The 7442-nt window shown below is 35.8% G+C and overlaps 1 non-coding gene across 1 annotated transcript; it reads left to right on the top strand.

Annotated features, from left to right (window-relative positions):
* The first annotated feature begins 6219 nt into the window (after positions 1-6219).
* Positions 6220-6326, top strand: LOC149015875 (small nucleolar RNA R71). The gene has a single exon (XR_016173796.1). It is a non-coding gene; the product is annotated as a small nucleolar RNA R71 (small nucleolar RNA).
* Positions 6327-7442: the final 1116 nt, after the last annotated feature.

Genomic DNA, 7442 nt, shown 5'->3' with positions numbered 1-7442 from the left:
AGTTTGGGGTTTTAGAAAAATATTTAACGGTAAAAGTTAAAGTTAACCGAAAAAGTTAACAGAGGAGAGGTGTTTGATATATTTGCTAGGTAAGAACTAAGAAGGGAGGTAAGTGATATTATCTAAGTAAAAGGGGGTGTAAATGCTATTTGTCCAGCTGAGAGGGGAGGTAAGTGATATTTATCCTATTAATATTTAAAGAAGAAAATATACATATTCAACCCTACAACAATAGTTGCCTTAATACACTCAACATCACTAGTTCCTTTAAAGAAAGATCAACATAATACATCAATAACTAAAACTAAACCTTAGGAGTTGCATGGCATCCCATTCCAACTCCCTTTGGATATGGTCACACCACTCCAATGGCCACTCCCCCATTGGAGTAGAAGTCTCATCCTCAGCTGCAAATTTCATGAGAAAGTATGCATTCAGATTCGCTTCATGAAAGCAGTGCAAATTCCTCCCATCAATGTACTCCAAAAAAAAAAAAAAAAAAAAAGAAGAAGAAGAAGAAGAAAAAGTCATTTGCACGCCATTCTATTGCTGCAACACAAATCATGGAACGCAAAGAGTCATAGCCATCGCCACCCTAAAGGAGTCTATCTCTATTCAAAGTTTGCCCACACTAAAATCAGGGGCAGCAACCAATCTTTTTATAAACCCAATAAACCCAAAGTTTGCCCACACTAAAAACTTGTTTGTGAAATTTAAAAGTAACCGCAAGCACATGTTATCGTGTAGCTAACGGGTCGATCTCAATGAGATATGCCACTTATAATTCAACTTCTTAATAGTAACGCGAGAGTGGAATGATTCAATTTTTGTTAACTAATTAACTAAACTAAACGATCCTAATCTATACGTCTAATGCAATCGAATTGAAACGAAATATAAATTAAACACAATCAATGCATAAATAAAAGACAGGAAAAAAAATGCGAACAATAAAAATAAAAAGGAAAAGATGAAGTGATCCGAGTGTCAGCTCTGGATCGAGGGAAGGGAGTATAATAATAATGACTTTGACCGTGGACCCTTTGCCGTAGCTTACGGTCCACCGATCGGGGGAATGGATATTAAAGGAAAAAAAACTAGTGCAGAAAGTAAATAACAAAGCAATAAAAGGAAAATGAAGCCTTAACCAAAGAAAGGCACGACTGTAGGCATCTCTGATCAAGAATCCAGGGGAAGGGAGAACAATAAACAGTGCTGAAAGTAAATTGTAGAAAGTAAATTGCAGAAAGTAAATAATAGAAAGTAAATAATAGAAAGTAAATTGCAGAAAGTAAAATGGAAACCTTAAACAAAGAGAGGCACGATTGTAGGCATCTCTGATCAAGGATCCAGGGGAAGGGAGAACATAAATAAATGCTGAAAGTAAATTGCAGAAAGTAAATAACAGAAAGTAACTTGCAAAAAGTAAAATGGAAACCTTTACCAAAGAGAGGCACGACTGTAGGCATCTCTGATCAAGGATCCAGGGGAAGGGAGAACAATAAATAATGCTGAAAGTAAATCCTAAATTAAGAATATGGAGGGGTAAATAGAAGCGGGAATGGAAGGAGGAGAGAAGATTAATAAAGAAGGTTACTTACTTGCGAATTGAACAAAAGATTCGAATCTCAACCAACGCTAACAACCAGATCTAGATCTAGAATGATCTAAATCTGCAATTGCTAGACCCAGAGAAAAACAAATCTAAAAACTTGAAACTTGAACTTGAATTGCATTACATAAAAAAATTAAACCTAAACATTGAATCTAGAAATTTAAATCTCACAAATGCAAGCAAAGAAAACTAAAGAAAGCCTATATAAACTGAAGAGAGAAGAAAGAATGCTTCTACTAAGTTCTAGAACATCTTCTCCTTTAATGGACTATACTCTCCTTTTACAGAGTTTACATGAGATATGAAGCACGGCTGAATTTGAATAAAACTCAGGGTTTCTATCTGACTTAGCCAATTAGGGTTTTGACGTACTAATCGCGCCAACTTAGAGAGATCAGATGCATAATTCCACCGTTGGATTTGAGGTTTAAGTAGTCGTGAAGCTCTCCTCCAAAAATCAGCACGGTCGGACATCGGATGACCGTTTGATGAAGGGTTTGATCGAAACTGGACAGAGGCATTCAAAAACGAGATTTTCCCTCTTTTTCTTTCTGAATATAATTCTTTTTCCTCTTTTTCTTTCTTTAATTAAATCCAAGATAGGAAATAAGATATTGAGGTATGCAAGGACTCTTTTCCATCTGGACTCTCTCAATAATATCTCTGTAGATTTGATTTAAAATCTCAACTGTAGATCAAATTTGCCTTCTTTATCTCTTCAATATTTCGGAGTTGGCCCATAATCACACATCTCTAGCCATCATGCTCCAGATCAGGCCCATTTCGCATTTGAGAATTTGAATGGACTTCTTGACGTGTAAAATAGCATGATTCAAGCCCAAAACTCCAAATATTTGCTTAAATCTTGAAAAGTCCTAAAATCTGCAAAAACAACATAAAACCCAAAGTAACTCCACTCTAAGTGTATAAAATGCATGCTTTATGCCCTAAGATTTCACACATAAATGTGCTCATCAGATTCCCCCACACTTAGACTAAGCTTGTCCTCAAGCAAAAATTAAAGAAAAATAAAAATGCAGGTATGAAACTAGTGCAACAAAATAAATCCTAACTCACTTTTGTAGGAATCACGGTTACACTTAGCATGTGCAACAGACGCCTTTAAACAACTAGGTTACTCCTAGAGGACGAGTTTTGTCTCGTGGATGTTTGCACTAAATGTACATCCAAAATTCCAATTCAGCTCAAAATAAAACATTGCAAATTCCAACTCTAACAATTGGTAAGTACTTATACATAATCAATAGCTATGACAATTTTTCTCACCATTGAGTTAAGATCCCCCACACTTGAACTTTATTACCCCATATTGATTCTTGAGACTTAGCATATATCTCAATCAAAGACTCACCTTATATCTTTCAAGTACACCTCTCCTTTAAGCAAAACCACTCATAAAGTAAGGGGACCAAGGACTAAGGTTTTGAAGTATTTTTGACCAAACAATTTTACCAAGGCATTGATGACACTTGTATTTATCTCTCTCTTTTCTTTTGAGTAGTGAACTATACATTACTCCACTACTATTGCCTTGAATGACATGGTGGAGCAAACACCAGAAATTCAAGTTACTTTGTAGCTTTGCTTTGCATATGCCCACATAGACAGTGATGCGAGAGTTCTTTTCAATAATCTCATTCCTAAGAGTTTCGATCAAGTCACTTCGATTCCTGAGTCGGAGTGCCCTATCTAGTTCCAAGGAATTCAACTTTTACTTTCTACTTCTTTTCTTTTCTTTTCTTTTCTTTTCTTTTTTTTGTCATGCCATACACAAAATTGATCTCAACTTCTAGCCAAAGAAACAAGGACCCACAAAACTCATAGATGGTCCAATGCCTTAAGTTAAGGGCTTTTAATTTTTCTAAAGTAAGTCTCATCTCAACATACATACAAGTTACCTTCCTCTCAATAGGATTTTTATGTGTTCATGATGGGTACCAAAATCACTCTCATTTCACACCTCATAGCAATTGAAAGAGTATGTACACTAACCAAAAGTCAAAGTTAAAATCTACAAAGAAACTATACCCCCTACACTTAAGTAATGCAATGTCCTCAATGTATGCATGAAAAGAAGAATAGGGACAAGGCAAAAGAGGGGTATACCTCTCAGTCAAGATGTGTTTATCATGGGAAGCTTTTGTCTTATCTTCAATAGCAATGTATGATGGGGAAGGCACTCCAAATAAGAAAAACCATGAATAGAAAAGTCATCCCTAAAGACTTCAAGAAAAACATTCACCATGTAAAAGAAAATTCTCATCATACGTTGAGGTTCTTTAGATGGTTTAGCATCCTTCATAAAATGAATATGATGTTGTAAAATGGAAGAGCTTAGACCTTTGATATTTGTGATAGACCAACCCAATGGTTCTCTATTATTATTCAACAGTGTGATCAACTCTTCTGCTTTGTTAGAAGTTAAATTAGAGACAACAATGATAGGAAGAGTATTATCTTGTCCCAGGAAAGCATATTTCAAATTAGAAGGCAACTCTTTCAATTCTAGCTTGGGGGGTTCAATTATTGAGGGCTTGAGAATGGAGATGGAGATGGATAGAGATTTAATAGGCTCCAAAGGTGTGTGAAAATTTAAGACTTCAGAAAAGAAAGTTTCACTATCATCATCCAATATATCCATACATTCTTGAAATTCAGAATCAAAATCAATCTCAAAGTTGGTAATCACATCATTAGGAAAATCAAAATATTCCTCAAGCATATTGATCTCTTCTTCTATTTGTGGTTGTTTCCCTATCCTGAACATATTAAACTCCACAGTTCGATTTCCAAAAGACAACCGTAAAAGACCATTTCGACAATTGATTAATGCATTACTAGTAGCCAAAAATGGTCTTCCTAGAATTATTGGGATTTCATCTTTGATTGAAAATGGTTTAGTATCTAGCACAATGAAATCAACTGGAAAAATAAATTCTCCCACTTTCAGTAAAACATCTTCAACCATCCCTTTGGGAATCTTAATTGACTTATCAGCCAACTGAAGAGTAGTTCTAGCTGCTTTCAATTCTCCCAGTCCTAATTCCTTATAAACATGGTAAGGCAAAAGATTCACACTTGCACCAAGATCAAGTAAAGCATGTTCAATGTGTGTATTGCCTATGACACAAGCTATGGTGGGGCTCCCCGGATCCTTATACTTGGCTGCTACAGGTTGAGTAATTATGGAACTAATGTTACCTGCCAAGAACGCCTTTTTAGGAATGCTAGTGATTCTTGTATGAGTGCATAAATCTTTCAACACTTTTGCATAGGCGGGGATCTGGGATATGGCATCCAAAAGAGGGATATTCACTTCTATCTTTTTGAAGACATCAAAAATTTTCTCAATAGTTGCAGTCTTCTTCTTATTAACTAGACGACTAGGATAAGGAACCTTAGGAAAATAAGGACTCTCATTTGAAATTTGCTCTTTTCTCATAGTTTTTGATAGTGGTTCACCAAACTTAGGTACTTCTAAAGCAACTGGCTCATCCTCAACTTCTATGGGTTCCTCAGACAAACTTTTATTAGGAGATACTTGAACATTCTCCTCATCACAGTGGTCACTAATCTTGCTCTTTTCATTAATATGTGACTCACCTGTTAAATACATTTTCCCACTTCTCAATGCAGACACAGAATTAATTGAAGCTAAAGAAGAATGGGAGGATCAACTTGGTTGACTTGATTTTGTGGTCTTTGTTGAATCTGAATCCTAGGATTTAACTCAGGTTGGCTAGGCATTTTACCTTTTTCTCGCTCAGACAAAGCACTTGCAAGAGTGGAAATTTTGTTTTTCTATATTATGCATAGAAGTCATGAAGGTGCTGGAAAGTACTTCCATATTCTTCTCTAAGGAAGAGAGATGAGAAAACTCTGGATTGTTACCTATGTTGAAACTAGGTGATGATTGATTTTGTGCAATGTGAGGCATATGAGACACAATAGGTGGATTGACAGGCCTAGCTAAATTGGCATTCTGAAAATTTGGGGCTTGAGGGAACTGAACATTTGGATTATGAGAAAATTGGGCATTTTGCTTTTGAGGGGCACCAAATTGATTTTGTGTGGAATAATTGCTTAATCCATTTTGGTTTTGCCCTTGAGACCATGAAAAGTTAGGATGATTCTTCCACCTAGGATTGTACATGTTACTGTACGGGTTTGGAAAAATTGCACTGATATTTTCATGTTGGCCTCTAGAATAGCTAGGACATTCCTCAATTACATGCATAGGAGACTGACACCATGCACACATAGCAATAGATTTGTCAACAAAATGTTCTTGACTAGGTGGTGGTGGTGCATCTTTAACTACTTAAGTCTCTAACTTCTTCAAAAGACTATCTATTTGTGCTTCCTTATGAACTTGGCTATCAACAAGATATCCCCTACTAGTCCTTTCAGAATCTTGGGTTGACTCCCATTCTCTAGTTCTATCTACTAGGTCTAAAAGAAATTCCCAAGCTTCGGAATCATCAGTGAATGATGTAAATCCTGTGGGGCACATAGATTCTAAGAGTTGCTTTGTTTGATAATCGATACCCTCATAAATTATTTGGCATAAATGCCATAATTCTATACCATGGTGAGGGCATTCTTGGAGAAGGCTTTGAAACCTCTCCATTACCTTAGCAAATGACTCATTGGGTTTTTGACGAAATTGAAGAATATCATTTCTTATTTTATTCATCTTAGAGAAAGGAAAGAATTTCTTCAAGAATAGGACAGTAAATTGTTCCCATGTGATAATGCTATCCCTAGGTAAGCTATAAAGCCACTTTTTGGCTTGACCTTTAATGCAAATGTAATGAACCGTAGTCTTACGACATCATCAGTAAGTTGTTGTACCTTCATAAGGACACAAACCTCCTCAAACTCCCTAAGGAACAAATATGCATCTTGATCAGGTAACCAATGAAATTGGGGTAACACAGATAGATAATGAGATTTTAGCTCAAAATTATTACCCCTCACTTTAGGTAAAAGTATACAGGAAGGTTGAGCAGATCGGGTTGGATAAAATCTATCCCTAAGACTCTTAGGCGGAGGTGGTGGAGGTAGACCTTCCATGGTCAAGTTAGACACTTGGACAATTCTATTTGTAGAATCACGAGTCCAGACACACATGCACTAACCACCTAATGCAATTAATGACTCTTATGAAAGAATGAGATTTTTTTTTTAAAATAAAAATATAAATAAAGTAACTAAAGAATAAAAGAAAACAAAATGGGAGAATTGAAAGGAAAGAGTGAATTTCCCACCACAAAGATTGAAACAATGATTCCAAAGCTGTAAGGTTGCCGTATAGCTGAGCGCTATATAGGTTTGATAGCAAGGGAATCCGTATAGTCTTCGGAGCCACCTACAATCGAATCTTGGGGATTCTGCAGTAGAGTGGGGACTACTATACGTTTTTGTTTCTACTCAAGTTAAGAGTAATATCTTTGAATTTTTTTAAAATTTTTTTAAAACACTTCGATTTACCGAAGAATGAAAAAATAAAATGGACTACTACCTCCCCGGCAACGGCGCCAAAAACTTGTTTGTGAAATTTAAAAGTAACCGCAAGCGCACGGTATCGTGTAGCTAACGGATCGATCTCAATGAGATATGCCACTTATAATTCAACTTCTTAATAGTAATGTGAGAGTGGAATGATTCGATTTTTGTTAACTAATTAACTAAACTAAACGATCCTAATCTATACGTCTAATGCAATCGAATTGAAACGAAATATAAATTAAACACAATCAATGCATAAATAAAAGACAGAAAAAAAAAAGGCGAACAATAAAAA

This window comes from Hakea prostrata, chromosome 5, assembly GCF_041222555.1.
Source record: "Hakea prostrata isolate BN-2017 chromosome 5, UWA_Hpros_2, whole genome shotgun sequence".
Taxonomy (NCBI): Eukaryota; Viridiplantae; Streptophyta; class Magnoliopsida; order Proteales; family Proteaceae; genus Hakea; species Hakea prostrata.
This window is presented reverse-complemented; position numbering and strand designations above follow the sequence as displayed.